At 42.6% G+C, this 18,488-nt stretch overlaps 1 pseudogene; it reads left to right on the top strand.

The window, feature by feature from the left end:
• The first annotated feature begins 654 nt into the window (after positions 1–654).
• On the top strand, positions 655–1,165 carry LOC103639960 (AP2-like ethylene-responsive transcription factor At1g79700; annotated as a pseudogene).
• Positions 1,166–18,488: the final 17,323 nt, after the last annotated feature.

Below are 18,488 nucleotides of genomic sequence, written 5' to 3'. Positions count from 1 at the left end.
CTATACATCTGCAAATACAATAAGCTTGAGTTTTACTTTAAACTAATGTATATATAGAGTTTATACTAAACAACTGAATTCTGAATCCGATGGAAAACATAAAGTGCATTGGAACATGTAGGATTAGAGTGGTTGATAGATACAGAAGAAAGACAGAGCTAAAAGGCACTCGCGCCACCATAGTATGTATGTTCATATCACAAGACTGTCTGGAATGCCTTAGCCTTTTCTGGTTTTTCCTCTTCACGTGCAGCAAACATGCCCTGTGTCAAAACTAGATCAAGATTCAAGATCCAGACCACAGATTTGCTTTCACCCCCTATTACCATCATAAAAGCCTAGTGACAGAGGAAAACTCAAAGGTTTAACTAGTTGCACTGAGACTGGATATGTCCGGTGGCTGGCACATGTGCAAGCAAGCAGCCCACCGTCCATTTAGATTAGTGAGCAGTCGTTGTCTACAATTCAGTATCTCACAGTAAGCATAATTTATGTGCATGCTTTTTTTTCTTTATTTCTAAAACCAACAAATTATATACATTTACCAGAATCTGTGTCACCAAACATTTTGTCTTACTTTCTAGAGGCACTACTGTACTCTGAGAACAAGGGCACTAGGACAAATTTTGCACTTGGACAAATTAGCCAAGCGTCATGTCTGAACATCTGTTTTTATCCACCCATTGAGACAGACTACTTAACCATTCGTGCACTTTCGCAGACACTCAAGAAGAGGCAGCCAAGGCCTATGACCTTGCGGCCATCGAATACCGTGGCGTCAATGCTGTAACCAACTTCAACATCAGCTGCTACCTGGACCACCCGCTGTTCCTGGCACAGCTCCAACAGGAGCCACAGGTGGTGCCGACACTCAACCAAGAACATCAACCTGATCAGAGTGAAACCGGAAACGAGCTAGACACCATGTCGAGACCAAACTTTGGCAGCTCAATCAATCTGAGCGAGTGGTTCACTGACGCAAACTTCGACTGCAACATCGGATGCCTGTTCGATGGGTGTTCTGCGGCTGACGAAGGAAACAAGGATGGTGTAGGTCTGGCAGATTTCAGTCTGTTTGAGGCAGGTGATGTTCAGCTGAAGGATGTTCTTTCGGATATGGAAGAGGGGATACAACCTCCAGTGATGATTAGTGTGTGCAACTAATTCTAGAACCTGAGGAGGTTTTCGCTTTCCAGGTGTCCTGTCTTGGGTAATCATTGGTCTGTCTAATGCCACAGGCCACTGCACCAGAGCAACTGAGAACTTTCTTGTAGAAAGCCCATGGCAGCTAGGCGTTAGACAAGTGTGTCGATGTTCTTTAATTCTTTGAATTTGCCCCCAGGCTGCTTGGCTAACATCAAAGAAATCATGCATCAAATTTTAACTAACAAACTAATTATAATAATATGCATCAAAGAAAGAAGAAAAATACCTTCACGGAGATCGTCAAGGTGGTGATGGTCGAGGAGACGCAGGTCGACCCGTAGTTAGAGTGGAGAGAGAGACCGGAGACTAGAGTAAAATGGGCCTACAATTAGATGGAAACACGACTTTAGGTTTCCTAAAAAATGCAACAGTCATCATCAGTTGAAGAACTTCCAGTCATACATGGTGTTAATGCACCCAATATCACAGTCGAAGCTTTGCATGGGAGAAGACATGCCTGGGGTTTCCCTAAACAGAGTTAGATGTGTGTACGCTGGCTGCGCGGAAACCTCACCGGTGGAGTGAACTCTGGCAACGTCTGTTCGTGGGACAGCACGAAGTCGCCGTTCGCCGGACAGGAGATCTCTTCGCAGATGTCGCGTGTCTCCGAGTGCACGTAGAAGAAGTACTTGACGTCGATCACCAGCTTCCCCTTCTCGATGGTTTTATCTGAACCCAAAAAAAATCTGGAAGGCATGATCTGTTTTTGCGATGATATAGAAGGCATGGTTTTATTTGAAGATAAAGAGATTCAGCAGAGAAACTAAAGGGCAACTAAATGAGAACATCTGGGAAAAAAACCCATTATACTATGACATATTTAGATGATGTTAAGGCACATGGTTGAATTATTCTCAACAATGTTTCCAGGCAGCACTAGAAACATATTAGTGTTTCTCAATGTCAAGAGGCAGGACAAAAGTCTTCATTTCCCTGCTGTATAGCCTTTGCAAACCTGCTTACTACCTTTCACAAGACTTTATTTATACCATCCTGGCTTGTGGCTTGTAGTGGTTCACTATAGTACCAAAAGATGTCGTAATAAGCAATCCTACACTTGACAAGTATTTTTTCGTGATGAATGTCATGCAAGGGACCATTTCAAGTATAGTTGAGTGTATGACTGGAATTAATAGCAAACAAATACATATGCAGAAACATTGAACTACCATCAGATGTAGTCCTGAGATAAACTGTAGCTGTAGCCACTCACACTTTTGAGCCTATAGATGTAGTCCTGGCTGGCGGCGCGTGAGTCGCAGGCTCGTGGGGCGGCGCTGGGTGGCGGCGGCGGGGCGCGCGGGCTAGCGGCCGGCGGCGGGTGTGCACGTGAGAGCTCTGGTGGGAAGCGGGAAAGGAGATAGGAAGAGAGACGCGTGGGCCAGGGTTAGGGATTTAGGTTGGGTTAAGTTCGACGGTGTCCACGTGGCCCACGTTTTTAATTTAAGAACGTGGGTACCTACGTTCCTAAAAGGTTAAGTTCGACGGTTTTGGCTAGGGCCCACGAACTTAATGTAAGAACGTGGGTACTCATGTTCTTAAAGAAACTCACGAACTTAACTAATGTAAGAACGTCGGTGCCCACGTTCTTAACAAAACCCACGAACATTTATCAGTTTCTTATAGTGCATTTATGTAATCGCTATGTACGTGAGTTCTGATCCTGGCACGTACATGGTTCGCATTCGGTTTACCTTCAAAACCGGGTGTGACAAACTGCTTGTCTACAAAATGAAACTTCGTATTAATATAAGAAAATGAAACTTTTATTAATAGAGCAGTATTGCCACATTCATTTTATGACATACTAGAAACTGAGCAATCATCCACATCTGATGCTACATGTAGTTGCTTGTCTATATCTAATGCTACGTGCAGCTGCTTTTAGTTTTCTTTTAGGAGGGGGAAACATATGCAGCAGCCATAGAGTTCTTTGGGTTGCAAACTCCATCATTAGCTTACTTTATTCTAGGCTTTTGTTAGTTTCATATAATCTGTGGGGCAGTCTAAGGACCATTCTTTTTCACTCTAGCTAATACTTCTCGTAAAGTTGGATACCAAGATGATTTCATATAATTTTTTCGCTTTTATGTAACTGTAGGTTTAATCTACATTGTATCGTGGCTGCTGGTGGTGTTTACAAGCTGACGGTTGCAGATGGTACTTATATATTTGGCGTCTTTGTATATGGTTTTGGGACATTGTAGTGAAGGTCTACATGAGAAACTCTTGTATGAACTTTAGATGGTTATATTTGGAGTGTCTCGTGACAATTTGCATTTTATGTACTTCAGATTTGCATGGAATATTTTCATTTGATGCATGTACTTCGGATTTGTATGGAATATTTTTATCCTTTCTAATAATTTTGTGTATTGCAGCAACAATTTACATTTCTCTGTTTTTCTGAATTTTCTACAAAATTTTGTTGGTCGGAATTTTAATCATGTCTCTTCCAAATAGACATTGGGTAAAATCACCTCTAGAGGGTTCTAATCACCTAGTGGGACAGAGATGTCTAGGGATGTCTAGTGTAGGGTGGAAATTCCCTCCACTGTGTAAAAAAAACTCATGTGTATTTTCTTCCCAAGCATCCAAAGGAGCCCTGAAGGGAATCTATAATCCCTTATCACCAAATCACACTAGTAGAAAAGAGCTCATAGCCTGCGGCACCCATAAATTATCAATGGCGGTTTCAGTTATCGCGCGCCAGTAAAAAAACGAGGTGGGCCCGGCTTTGGAACCGCCAGTGGAAACCCATTTCCACTGGCGGTTATCTTAACACAACCGCCAGTGGAAATAGGATGTTTCCACTGGCGGTTGGTGTAACATAACCGCCAGTGGAAACCAATTTCCACTGGCGGTTGGTGTAACAGAACCGCCAGTGGAAATACCCTATTTCCACTGGAGGTTGTGTTAAGATAACCGCCAGTGGAAATTGGTTTCCACTGGCGGTTTTTCAAGCCAACCGCCAGTGAACTGTCTGTTATAAATAGCCCTCTTCTTCCCCCCGACAGTGAACTGTATGCTCGCAGCCAGCTTCCATTGGAGGCGATTTTGGAGGTCCAGATTTCACAAAAATATAAGGGGGGAGGTTTTGGTCTTCATTTCTTGGAAGAAGGTGGATAAGAAAGGTTGGTTTATGTTTCTTTGTCAATTTTTGTTCATTCTTGCTCAATTTTAGCCATATTTTGGATCTAGGGTTTTACATGTGAGAGAGAAGAGTATAGCTAGGTAATTTTCTCTATTTCCTCAAATGAGGTTGCTTAAGATGGTTAGTTTTTGTCTATTCCCTCTCCTTTTTCATGTTTAGTTCTCAAATAAGTTTATCCATAACACATATTTAGTTGCTTTATGAATGGTGAATGTGTTGTATGGAAGGTTGGATGTATAAGGTTGAATGTGTTTCTCAAATAAGTTCATTTTCATTTGCACATCCAGAATGCCCGTTCTTGCACTGATTTTACACAGAGCAGAGCATCATGCTGGAGCCTACCGATCAATATGTATTGTATATATACATGCATGGTAATCTGACTTGCCAGGAAAACTTCGGACTGGAAGGGTAGGCAGCAGATGTCGCACTCCAGCGCGTCCTTCTCCATGGATAGTGTCACAGTCGCCTCTTCCTCATCCTCCAACCCCGCCTCTTCCTCATCCTCCACCACCACCTTGGCTTTTTTTGGAGTGCCGCCGTAGAGAAGCCCGCCTCTTCCTCATCCTCCATAGAGAAGCCGTGGTCTTTTTCCCGGTCATGGTCTTTTTCCCGGTCATGGTTTATCACCAGATCTGATACTTGTGAAAGAACTTCACACCAATGGTGATGAGAGACGCGAAGCCAGGAGACGACGTAGTATTTAAACACTGCAAGAACGGGCATTCTAGTGACAGAGGAGGGAGAGAGAGGGAAGAGAGAGGAGGGAGAGAGGAGAGAGAGAGGAGAGAGAGGAGAGAGAGAGGAGAGAGAGAGAGGAGAGAGAGAGAGAGGAGAGAGAGAGGATAGAGAGAGGAGAGAGAGAGAGAGGGTTTCACATTTTAGCCACATTTTTGGATATAGGGTTTCACCATGTGTTTTATGTTACTTTTTTTACAGGTGATGATGGAGAGGATATCCTGGATGTATAACTTATCAAGGCTAGATCCATCATACATATCTGAGGTCCATAAGTTTATTGTTGTCGCTAAGAACCATGCTTGGAGAACAAAGACAAAGCACATATATTGTCCATGCATGGACTGCAAAAATGCTGTTGTATTTGATGACACAGAACAAATCATATCTCATCTGGTATGCCGAGGATTTGTGAAGGATTACATAATTTGGACAAAGCATGGAGAGGGTAGCTCTTCGCCTTATACAGCTGGAAACCCTGCGAACATCGACGACAGCTTTCAGTTCGTTCATGAGACACAACAACCTCTTCTACAGAGCGAACATGTAGTGCCAAATGTTACTGATCATGGTTACGCCGGAGGAAATGAACGTGAAAGAACCCATGTCTGCCAAATGTTATGGACGAGGAAGATGCAGAGTTGTTAGAGGCAATGTTGCGTCGTCATACAGATCCATCGATGTTCTTCATGAAAGGTATGGAGTCCCTGAAGAAGGCAGCAGAAGATCCTTTGTACGACGAGTCTAAGGGCTGTACCAAAGAGTTCACGACGCTCCGGTCTGTGTTAAAGTTGTTGATGTTAAAAGCTAGATATGGTCTGTCTGATGCTGGCTTCGATGCGTTCTTGAGTATTGTCGCAGACATGCTTCCAAAGGAGAACAAAGTGCCTGCTAACACGTACTATGCAAAGAAACTAATCAGTCCACTCACTATGGGCGTGGAGAAGATCCACGCGTGTAGAAATCACTGTATCCTTTATCGAGGTGATGATTATAAAGACTTGGAGAGCTGCCCAAAGTGTGGTGCAAGTAGGTACAAGACGAATAAAGACTATCGAGAGGAAGAGTGTGTTGCATCTGTGTCTAAAGGGAAGAAGCGAAAGAAAGCCAAAAAGAAGACTTCAAAATCCACGAGCAAAGAAAAGGAAGAAGTAGACTATTATGCGCTCAAAAAAGATTCCTGCTTTGGTGATGTGGTACCTCCCCGTCGTCGATCGATTGAGGTGTTTGTTCGCTAACCCTGAGGATGCCAAACTTATGAGCTGGCATGCTTCTGATGAGCACAAAAACGATGGGAAGCTTCGACATCCAGCCGATGGGAAGCAGTGGCAAGATTTCAATGAGAACCACCGAGACTTTGCCGATGAACCAAGAAATGTTAGGTTCGCACTGAGTACTGATGGAATGAATCCATTTGCTGAAAGGAGCAACAAGCATAGCACATGGCCAGTGATCCTCACCATATACAACCTTCCTTCATGGTTGATGCAGAAACGGAAGTACATTTTGCTAACCATGCTTATTTCTGGACCTACACAACCTGGAGTTGATATGGATGTATTTTTAGAGCCCTTAATGGAGGATATGAAAATATTGTGGGTAACGGGTGTTCAAATGTTGGATGAGTATCGTAAAGATTCATTCACGCTGAGAGCAATTATTTTTGTTACGATCAATGATTACCCTGCACTCTTCACATTATCAGGCCAGTTTAAGGGAAAGGTTGGCTGCACAGTATGCATTGATGAAACTGCTTACGTGTCCCTTACTGCATCTAAGAAGATAGTGTACATGAGGCACAAACGCTTTTTATTGGAAGGACACAGGTACCGCATGCGAAAGATGGATAAGTACTTTGACAATAATGGTGAACTACATTCTACTGCTCCATCGGGTAACAATAAAGTTCATAGAGTTTTTGAAATAGTCAAGAATATCAAGTTTGTTTTCGGGAAGAAGACAAAAGGCGGAAAAACAAGGAAAGATGTCAAACCATCTCCGGGGGCTATATTCAAGAAAAAGTTTATTTTCTTCGAGTACTTGCCTTACTAGAAAGAGTTAGATGTGCGGCATGCGATCGATGGTATGCACGTTCAGAAGAACGTGTTTGTAAGCATAATTGACACCTTGCTAGACATAAAGGGCAAAACAAAAGAAGGGCTCAATTCACGCATGGACTTGGTAAATTTAGGCATAAAAAAGGAACTACATCCTGTTCTTCAAGAAAATGGGAAGTATCATCTCCCAGCAGTGAAGTATATGAAACGCCTAGCGACCCTTTTCCTACCACTAGGAGAGATAGGGCCGCTGCGCGTGAGTTGCAACGTGACCCTACATATGATCCACAAGAACATGAGGTAAATTATACATCCTTAATTTCGTGTGTGTGTACCTAATTAATTAGCTGATTTCACAATGTCTATTACACATGCATGATTCTCTTGTGCATTTATTACATGAATAGGAGGTCTTGTCTGAATTTCGTGCGATGCTCGAAAAAGCTGCGGCACAATACCAAGACGCACCGGAACCGATCCAAGGCACACCAGAACCGACCCAAGGCGCACCGGAATCGACCGAGACAACCACCGAGAGGTCAAGGAAAAGGAAGCAGAGCGATCGGAACAGAGGTGACAGGGGGCTAAACAAGTTTCCTGACAAGACATATAAAATCACAGACGTGAGCCCGAATGGTCAGCCCCTAGCTCCAGAAGAGGCACTGCCTAAGTTTCGGAATGCACTTGGGTTCTTAGTTAGAGATAATCTTGACATCACAATCCGACAGTGGAGAGATGTATCAGATGATGTCAAGAATCAAATGTGGAATAAGCTAGTAACGAGGTTCGTTTTGCCTGGGGGTTCAGAAGAACTCGTGAAAAAATACACGATGAAGCAGTTTGCAATAAATTTCTGAAACTGGAGGTCTGAGATGAATACAAAGTTTGCAAAGAAAGGCCTAGACCCGACGAAAAAATATAAAATCTTAGCAGGTCAGTGGGCAGTATTTCTAGAGCAGAGGAGCAGCCCTGATTTCATATCGCTAAGTGAGGCAAATTCAGAACTGTCTAAGAAGAACAAATACCGCCACCACCTTGGCACAGGTGGTTACAAGCGTCAGGTTCCTAAATGGAGACAAGAAGACGCCGAGAAGAAGGCTGCAGGGTTGCCGACGCTGTCCGAGCAACTCGGTGAAAGGACAGCTAATTGGATCCGTGCTAGAAAACCAAGGGAAACTGAGTCTGGTGTATCTTTTGATGATCCCACTGTCGAAGAAGCGGCAAAAAACATATATGCAATTGCAGCTAAGCAGAGCGAAGGAACATTTAAGCCGCAAAGGGAGAAAGACATTCTAACGGCTGGTCTCGGTAACCCTGAGCATCCTGGTCGTGTACGAGGAATATCATCTAAGGAAGGATGGAAGGAAGGATTCGGACCATAATGGGAAGGTCTGTACAAGAAACGTGGTCGATACAAGGAAGAGATGGCAAATTATTTTAAGGAGGAGGCCAAGAAAGAGTTCAAAGGCCTGATGTCTGAAATGCTAACAAATCCTCCTCCAGAATTGATGCAGCAATTGGCGATGGCGAGTGCGATGTCTGTTCAACAGATGACCACTCCACATATGCAAATAATTCCAGCAGCTCAAACGCCGGCTGCCACCGAGGGTACGACCATCCCAAGCTCTGTCGCGTCAACGGGAAATAAGGTCCGCTATCCAGTTGATGACATCACAAGGCCTGTGGCATGCACACTAGTTATAAGATATGGTATTAACAATCAGCGTACAAGGAAAGTAGCCACAGGCCTTGCGATCCCAGGACGCAAGTTCCATGGAAACAACATTCCAGAAGAATATTGCAGGGTAGAAGTGACGACAGTTGTCCAAGGATACGAGGACGACATGCTAGACATCCCTGGGCCCGAAGGTATCGAGACACTTGGACAAGCTATCAAGAATTTTATCCTTTGGCCTCGAAGGGATGTCGAATTGGTTGATTGGTCGAATTCGTCGCAGGCCCAACCGTCTCCACCTTCTCAAATTGCTGTTCCTATTGTACATCCATCGTCACCTCATCAAACTTCACATGCTGCTCCTCATCCTCTTTCTGACCCTCATTCTCCTCATCCTCATGGTGGCCCACCGTCTCCGCCACATACATCGCCCTTCAGGGATCCACCTTCTCCACAGCCATCTCCACGACCATCAAAGAAATCTAAAGTTTCTATACCAAAAGTAGTGTCCCCGTATGATAAGAAAAAGAAGAGTAAATCCACTGCTGGCACTGTTCGTTTTTTGAAAGGGATTGGACGGAGCCTCACGTCAGACAATGTTGATTTGGCCGATCTCGAGGAGTCCTCAAAAAAGGCTGAGACAATGGCCGCAAAGATAAAGAAGCCAACTAAGGCAGATTATAAAAACGTGCCTAAAAAATATGTGCCGGGCAGACCACTACTCACTTTTGAGAAACTAAGGAAGGTCCCGGCTAATATTAAAAGGTTACATGATTGGTACATGCGGGCATCTTCAGTTGGCATCGACACCATCAGTGTTAATATACCAGCCCATGCTTTTATTGGTTCAAATCAAAAGGCCGTTGTTACATTCGAGGACATGTGGTTAATGATGAACCTTCAGAGACTCGACGTGCAACTTGTAACCATATTTGCATTGTAAGTGTCACTCATACTCTACATATATGTGTTATTATTGGTGAGTTGTATAAATTTTCAATATCTGACATGCACGTGTGCATTGCAAAATGCAACATGATCAGCAGGAGATCCTTTATGGTACCAATCCCAATGCTAGTGCCAGTAAAAGGGTTGGGTATCTCAACCCAATAAAGATATGCGAGGATAACCACACTTTTAGAATCGAAAAAGGCAACGAAGCATTACAGGGGCTAACAGACGAAGAAATTGAGGTGTGTATCCAGGATCTGAAGAAGGATTTTGAAGCAAGATACGCCACCTACATAGGACACGCAATGCTTCAATTTCAAGACAGGGAATCCATAGTGGCCCCGTACAACTTCAAGTAAGTGTGATTTTGCATAAATAAAATTAATAATTTCAATACACATGTATCACAAGTTTGATTCGTACAGGGACCACTGGATATGCTTCTTCATTTATCCTAAGGTTGGAAAGGTGCTGGTGCTCGACTCCTTGCACACCGAGCCTTCGGCCTATTCAAAATTCCTCAGCATCTTAGAGCTGTAAGCCTTTTCTATGCATGCATACTTATATCGATGAGAATTGTAGAATAACATGGTGATTCTATTTGAGATCACAGGGCATTTAGGTTTTATAAGGTACAAGGTGGAAAGTACGACACGTCCAAAAAAGGCGTGCCACTAGACATCCATTATAACTGGCCGGTAAGTATGTGAATTTATGAATACATATCATACATGTACGTACATAGGACAATGTTGCAACTAAATAACCAATCTCCCGTTATGTAGTGCCACAAGCATCCACCCGGATCGGTCCTATGTGGGTTCTACGTGTGCGAGTTCATGAGAATGAACGGACGATACATCACGAACCCTGGCAAGGTATTATTAGTAATAGTCACGTATGTATTTATGTCATTAAAGATGCAAATGTGTTATTATTGAGTATAAATAGATGATGGTTATAAACTTCCTTTACAGCAATTTCAACAAGTAAGCCCGGAGAACTTGACTGAAGGTGCATTGTATGACATAGTTGAGGACCTGTGCACATTCATATTGAAAGAGGTCATTCCCGCATAAGGGAAATATCACGATGCTTCCGGAACATTAGCTTTGCCAGAGTTTAGAATACTAACAGAAATTAGTAGACTATCTCTTAGCCGAGATAGTTATTAGAGCTTAAGTGAAAACTTTGATGTATATAATGTGTGATGCATACATGGTTGTAAACAAGACTTTGATGTATATAAATGTATGATAGAATTTAATTCCATGTTGCTTTTAATATCAATACTATATGTTGTGTGTGTGTAAATATATATAAATTTCAGTACTGATTGAAAATTTTAAAAAAGGCGGGAAAACTTTCCACTGGCGGCTAAATAAAACAAACCGCCAGTGGAAATGCTATTTTCACTGGCGGTTTTCTTTATAAAACCGCCAGTGAAAATAGCATTTCCACTGGCGGTTGCCGCCAGTGCTAAGGGCCAGTGGAAATCGTCATTTCCACTGGCGGTTATTCTAGAACCGCCAGTGGAAATGCTATTTTCACTGGCGGTTTTCTTAAGCAACCGCCAGTGAAAATAGCATTTCCACTGGCGGTTGCCGCCAGTGCTAGGGGCCAGTGGAAATCGTCATTTCCACTGGCGGTTATTCTAGAACCGCCAGTGGAAATGCTATTTTCACTGTCGGTTTTCTTAAGCAACCGCCAATGAAAATAGCATTTCCACTGATGTTGCAATACTCTTTTTGTTTCTAAATTGAAAACCGTCACGACTTTTGAATACGTTGTTTTTGCTATATATTATATTATATATTTATGCATGTAACAGATATTTTAAAAATATAGAATAAATTATAGTTAGTTTGTAGCAGAGGGAGAACCATGTACTGTGAATGATAATGGTTCCCGTCACATTAGCTATTTATTAGGAGTCAATATTTCTGTTTTTTCACACAGTAGCAGATTTTACGACGGGATAATTATCGAGCGCCTTATGTAAAATTTTCATTAGTTTGTTTCATATATGAAAATGGTGACCGTTGGATTAATTAATGTGAGGTTGATCCAAATTAATATTCAATAAAAGTCAATGCTAAATACACACTTTAATGTTACGGTGTAATAATACTTTAGTACCATACCGAAAGTTCATGGGACAAATCAATCAATTTAAAAGGATGAGAAGATGAGAAAAGGATGAATGACTACCACACGTACGCGCGTGTGCTGCCGGCCGAGCCGTGTTAGATCGGACCTTGATCTGAATATTCCTTCCTAACGGTTGCGCATTTTCTCTGTAGTGATGACCGTCCATTGCTAGGACTGTAATTGATGTCACGAACGTCTCTGATGGCGTTGGTTTCTAGCGAGCTGTAACGACTGTCAGTTTCTAGCTCTGATGGCGACCGTTACTTTTCGTTCGCCTCCTTCTGTGTGTACAAATACGGAGGAGGTGATAATGTCTCTGGTTACACGAGAATAGATTCTCACGAATTGCACTCAGCCCATTCATGTCCCACCTTCTGCGACCACAGAGGGAATGGGAGAGCAGGCCTCAAAAATCACCGTCATCAGAACTACACTTGCACGGGTGTGCGGGCGATCAGGTTTTCGGGAAGCGTACTCGCGAGATGTCTCGTGTGAATGGAGTCACTGATGCCTTAAGCATCAGTCCCTCCGCAAGGTACACTGTGTTCTTCGTTTTTGTGCATGTTTTATTGTTGTTTACTGCTTATGTGAGTGGTGATATATAAATGCACATATATGTCGTCACATACATAACAATAGTTTTCTGAATTAAATTAAAATTGATAATGTCTATTTCTCCAACAGTGACTTATAAAAACGTCCACTTGCGAAACATAATTGTGCATGACAAACACATTTAGTATATTATTATATAGCATGCATGTCAAGGCATACCTTAGCTACTACACCGTGCTCCATTCATCTAGGAGGTTGAGCTTTCAATCAAACAGTAATAATATCCTGGCAAGAAACTTTTCTTTGTAGTGCCCTGGCAACAAACTATTAAATATATAATACCATGTGTGATGGCACCTGTCAAACACAAGGAATCTTTGTTGGGGAAATCTCTAGAATAGAAAATAAATCTGGCATCATCAGATGCTCGCCGGGGAACTAAAAACAGCGTCGGGACAGCTCAGGGAATATATATATATATATATATATATATATATATATATATATATATATATATATATATATATATATATATATATATATATATATATATATATATATAACAAGCAAAGAGGAAAACACGGCTGAAGGGTAGAAGACGAGGTTGGGTTCAACCACCCCGTGAAATAGTGTGCAACTGCCCACACTATGGTCAGAAAACGAGTGGCCATTGCGCGTGGTGCGGCTTCCGTCAGCCGCAGATCGCCAACGTGATCCATGATGTTGAAGACGTTGAGAGGACGACCACGTCGTTCTTTCCGCCTGGCCACCCAACCGGCCAACCAAACCCCACTGCGCATGCTTCGTCCCCAGATTCAGTCCCACACAAGAATACGAGTATAATTAATGTTTCTTTATATAAAAAACAGAAATTTGTGGCTGGAGCCATTTCGTTTTATTCATTTGGTATTGCTATATGCTTGCTATTACATGGAATCGGCTGACGTCCACAAAACCTATAACATTAAATCGACTTCTGACTTTATTGTTGACATAGGTGATTGGTTTAGTGTTTGGACCACAGAAATACTTGAAGATGTTGACATCTTCCTGCTAAACGGTTAATTAGCAAAATCTCATAGTCATAGCATAGAAGATCTCAACTAGCTACGCTCCCATGACCGTGGAACCAAGTTGAAGAAAAGAGACAAGTGGTTGAAACAAACCTAAGAGGTAACTCCGTTAATGGCTTGTTTGAGAGTAAGAGCAACTCCAAAAGTTTTCTTAAAATTGTTCCCCAAAACGTTGTATTGGGGCTGCTGGAAACAAATTCTCAAAAAATATAAACCGACACTTGAATGCAAATAAATTAGCCCTAAATTTTTTTAAAACTGCACTACACGGATAATGCACGTTTTACTGGTGTTGGGGGCCTTCGGCTTCCGAAGGTCCTCAAAAGTTTGATTTAACAATGTTTCTGGAGTAAAGTACATTAACAGGTACCTTCGGATTCGGATCAGAGTCACGGTACGAAGAAGTACAAAGGATGGCGCAAAGCCGAAGCTGTGTGTAGAAGAGCTTCGAAGTAGCGACGGAAAAGGAAACCGACTTAAAGATGAAAAACCAGATTAGACCTCGAAAAGTTATCATAGAGTTATTGATAAATGTGAAGGACATTATTGTAATTTTCCATGGGCTGCGACCCGTGCCTATAAATAGATGAACAGTATCCCTGTACTGTTCACGCTGATTTGGCATTGTCTTTTGCGTCACACTCGTACTTTTACCTTCTAACAAGCCGAAGGTACATTTATAATAAAATGGAAATGGATTGTCAATAATATATAATCGTTTATATTAACTTATATGCTTCATATGATTCCTTCTTCATTATTATATTTTATGCTTATGAAGGTATGTCTTTCATAACCTTCGTCCGAAAATCATTATATCCTTAAGGAAATAATGTTTAGAAGGACGAAGGATATTGACATTTAACATTTTGTGTTGCCTTTTTCTTAAGCCGAAGCATTTGAGAACAAGTCCCCAACATTGGCGCCCACCTCCGGTGAACTCACTTCCATTTCTTGAGTTTTGAACTTCTTCGGCAAGTATCACCTTCGTCATGCCGCCGAAAAAAGCTTCAGCGACAGGGGCTGGTACTTTACAGCCGCTGGATCCCAATCAGGATGTCCTTTCTCTCAGAGAGGCCCGAAGCCAGAAGAGGAAGGCTGTCAGTCCAACACCTCAGGAGGATGACCTGGATCTGGAAATCCAAAACCTGGAGATCCTTCAGCAACAGGTGCAACGCAAGAAGGAGAAGATGGCTCGTCTAGCTGATCTTCAGAGACAGATAGACGAAGCTTCTGAAGAGGTTCGTCATCTTGTTCAAGATGATCAAAGCCGAAGGCCTCCACGCAGAGAGCTTCATCAGGAAGGCTTTCATAATGAGGATGACTGGTATGAAGATTTCCATCATGGAAACTTTGCTTTTGATGATGCTTCTCCTCTTTCAACAGAATTGCAGGCTACACCATGGCCACAGTCTTACAAGCCACCCCAGCTCCCCATGTATGACGGTCACACAGACCCGAAGCAATTCCTAATGAGTTATGAAGCAACAATATCTTCGTATGGTGGCAATACGGCAGTCATGGCAAAATCTTTTGTCATGGCCGTCAGGAGCGTCGCTCAGACTTGGTACTCTTCCCTTCGGCCAGGGACAATCACTTCTTGGCAGAAATTGAAGGATATGCTGATAACTAGCTTCCAAGGGTTTCAGACGAAGCCAGTCACCGCTCAGGCTCTCTTTCAGTGTACCCAGGACCATGAAGAGTACCTTTAGGCGTATGTCCGGAGGTTTCTGCGCCTGAGGGCACAAGCGCCAACAGTGCCCAATGAAATTGTCATTGAAGCCATGATTAAGGGGCTTCGGCCGGGGCCGTCAGCACAGTACTTTGCCAGGAAGCCACCACAAACGTTGGAGAAGCTGCTCCAGAAGATGGACGAATACATTCGAGCTGACAATAACTTCCGCCAAAGAAGGGAGGAAGCATTCAGGTTTTCTGAAATGACCAGGGGCTTCGGAGGAAGATTTCACCCGAGGCATGTTAGGTCAATCCATAACTCTGCTCAAACTGATGATCGAGGAAGCCAGCAGCAAAGGCCACAACACTCTTCACAAGCTTCGGCCCAACAGCAGAGTTCTTTTCGGCCGCCAGTGCCAAGGGGCAGAGGCGCCAGGGGCTTCGGGGGAAGGTTTGGAGACCAGCCAAGAAAAATATATTGCCTATTCTGTGGTGAAGACAAGGGCCATACTACCAGAATGTGCCATGTTACCATCCAGAAGCAGAAGGAAATAGCGGAAGCAGCAGCGCAACAGAGTCAGCCGAAGCAGGTCATGCATACTGCTTCGTATCACTCACCTTATATTCCAGAATATGTAGGCAACCACCCTGCAGCTTCTGTTGCTTCGGCGAGTCAACCCCAAGCATCCTGGCAGCAACCTCCACCGCCACCGCCGATCCAAAGAGGTCAGCAGCCAGAGGGGAGTCAGCGCACTAACCTTCAGCGGGATTTCAGAGAGGAATCCGAAGCTCGCACAGTTAATAGCACTGTGCCAGAGTCGAAGCACATCTACTGACGAATATCCTACATCAACAGCAGTTCTTTTGCATTTCCTACATTCGCTATTACTTTTTTGTTAATAAGGAACAATTATGAAGAGTTCAAATGTCTTTAATTGAATTTCAATTTTTTGTAATACTTCCGCCTTCTACCATAATAAAAATATGTTTTTTCCATAGGCTCGAGTTGCCGAAGCATACGAACTTATACTGATTTGAAGGACTTTTGTATTATCAAAAATTCGATCTAATGGACACAGTACAAATTGTTCGAAGCAGTAAAAAGTCGTTCCTAAGGGAGCGCAGTGTAAGTTTTCTAAACATATAGCGAAAAATAAACGCTGATTCCGCTGAAAGTAAAAGGCGAAGAAGCTCCTAAGTGAGGCTTACAGCGAAAAATAAACGCTGATTCCGCTGAAAGTAAAAGGCGAAGAAGCTCCTAAGGGAGGCTTACAGCGAAAAGTCAGTGCTGATATAAAAAGTGTGTGTGCTTTATTACAGGGATATGTATCTGCGACACAAACATCATTTTTGCATAACATAACATCATCACATCATTTTTGCATAACATAAGCATCATACAACATAATGCATCTGGAACAAGAAGGGGATACATTATTGACCTTCAGAACATATTTTGGGAAAGAAAAAATTGTACTAAGGCACAAGGCAAATCGAGATGAAGTGTAGCCTCATCGGAAAAGCAACACAAAACTTCTTTACAGCTTCAAAGAACATTTCACGAAGCTTGGACATTTTTCATCAGAGAAGTAAGCAAATTCTTATGATATAGAAAAAGATTTTCTTCACGAAGCATGAAAAGAAGGGAAGGTGTTTTTTTTCGCCGAAGGCTCAAAAAATGGTATGTATGCAAAGTTTCATGCATCGTAAAGAATAAAACTATAAACAGATTGTATATTACATTTAAAGTTACAATATATTACACATTTTTACATTTCAAATGTTTCTACAATGGCATTCAATCCTCTTTAAGCACTATTTCTGCATCTTTGTTCAATAGTTGATTGACAACCTTGTCCATAATGGCTTCGGCCATTTGTCTAATTTCATCGTCCCCCTTCGGGTGGGGGCCCGGAGATGCTTCAGCAGCTTCTGAGGGAAGAAAAGATACGGCTATATTACTATTACAAACCGAGAACGGAGTTTGGAAATAGAAATTACAGCATAATAAAAACCACTAATTAATACCTATGTGCCCTTCGGGCTCTGTACTTTTTTCGGCAGCTTCTGCTACTTTTCTAGCATCGTGGATGCCTTTTTCACTCCTTTGGATAATTTCTTGCGCCAGTTCTCGGCCGCCGTTATCCCAGATATCGGTGAAGAATTTTCCGCCGACCATGCTTGCTTCGGGTGAGGGGTCTTTAATATCTTCAGTAGACAAAGTAGCTTCAGACTGCGCTAGGGATTTTACGTGCTCGCAGCCCTTCTTCTCCAAAACAGTAGCAATCCCTCTAGCACCCGAAAAAGCGCAGATGTCGCCGCGGCTGTTCAGAATTTCCTCGAAGGCCTCTGCTTCGTGACTGATCCATTCCATGGGACCTTCAGGATTGCCTCTTGAAAAATTCTCTTCACTAGAAAATGCACCAACGCTGGTGAAGCTGGATTTTATTTTCTTAACGCACTCTATGGATTTAACATAGCATTTTCTCTGGGATGCACGAAGCTCCTTAGCACTTATCTCCAAATGATTGGCCAGTTGGTCACTAAGCCTCGTTTTGTCTCTTCAAGCATACGTTCTTCTTTAGCTCTAGCTAGTTGCTTCTGAAGATCTTTAATTTCGCGCCTGTGAGCTTCGGCCTGAACCTTTGAAGCAGCTTCGTCCTTTTTTTCCTGTCTACCAATGTAAGCAGAATTTTATCTTTTTCAAGAGCTTCGTTTCTCAGTTTAATAACTTCTGATCGTAAATTGTTGAACGCAATTTCATAGCTCTCGTCTTCGGCACTCTTTTGTGCTCTTAATGCGTTGCTTAGAATTAAACCCTATACGAAAAAGAGTCCATATAAGAATAAAAGAATGAGTTACGAATTATAAAATTTTCAAAAATCTAATTCCCATACCTTTATGCTATTATACGCAAGGCTATCTGCGAGATCTTCTTTCGTCATAGCACATAAGCCAGCTTCGAGCTTCGGGAACCCCATACTCCTAGCCATCTCTCGACAGACGGATAATTCTTTGTTGTCTGGGAGGCAGTATAGGAAATCCCCCTCGTCCGTTCCATTAAATACTAGTGCCCCCTTCGGATATTTCAATTCTTTGGCATAATGGTTAGCTTCATAAATCTCTTCTTCTGATAACTTTTTCCCCGAAGCATGTCGCACAATATAGTCATATATTTTGGAAGATGCTTCGGGGACGGCGGTATCAATTTCTTCAACCGAAGCTGGCTCTGACATTTTCATTTCTTCGGTTGC

Source organism: Zea mays, chromosome 9 (genome assembly GCF_902167145.1).
Source record: "Zea mays cultivar B73 chromosome 9, Zm-B73-REFERENCE-NAM-5.0, whole genome shotgun sequence".
NCBI lineage: Eukaryota > Viridiplantae > Streptophyta > Magnoliopsida > Poales > Poaceae > Zea > Zea mays.
This window is presented reverse-complemented; position numbering and strand designations above follow the sequence as displayed.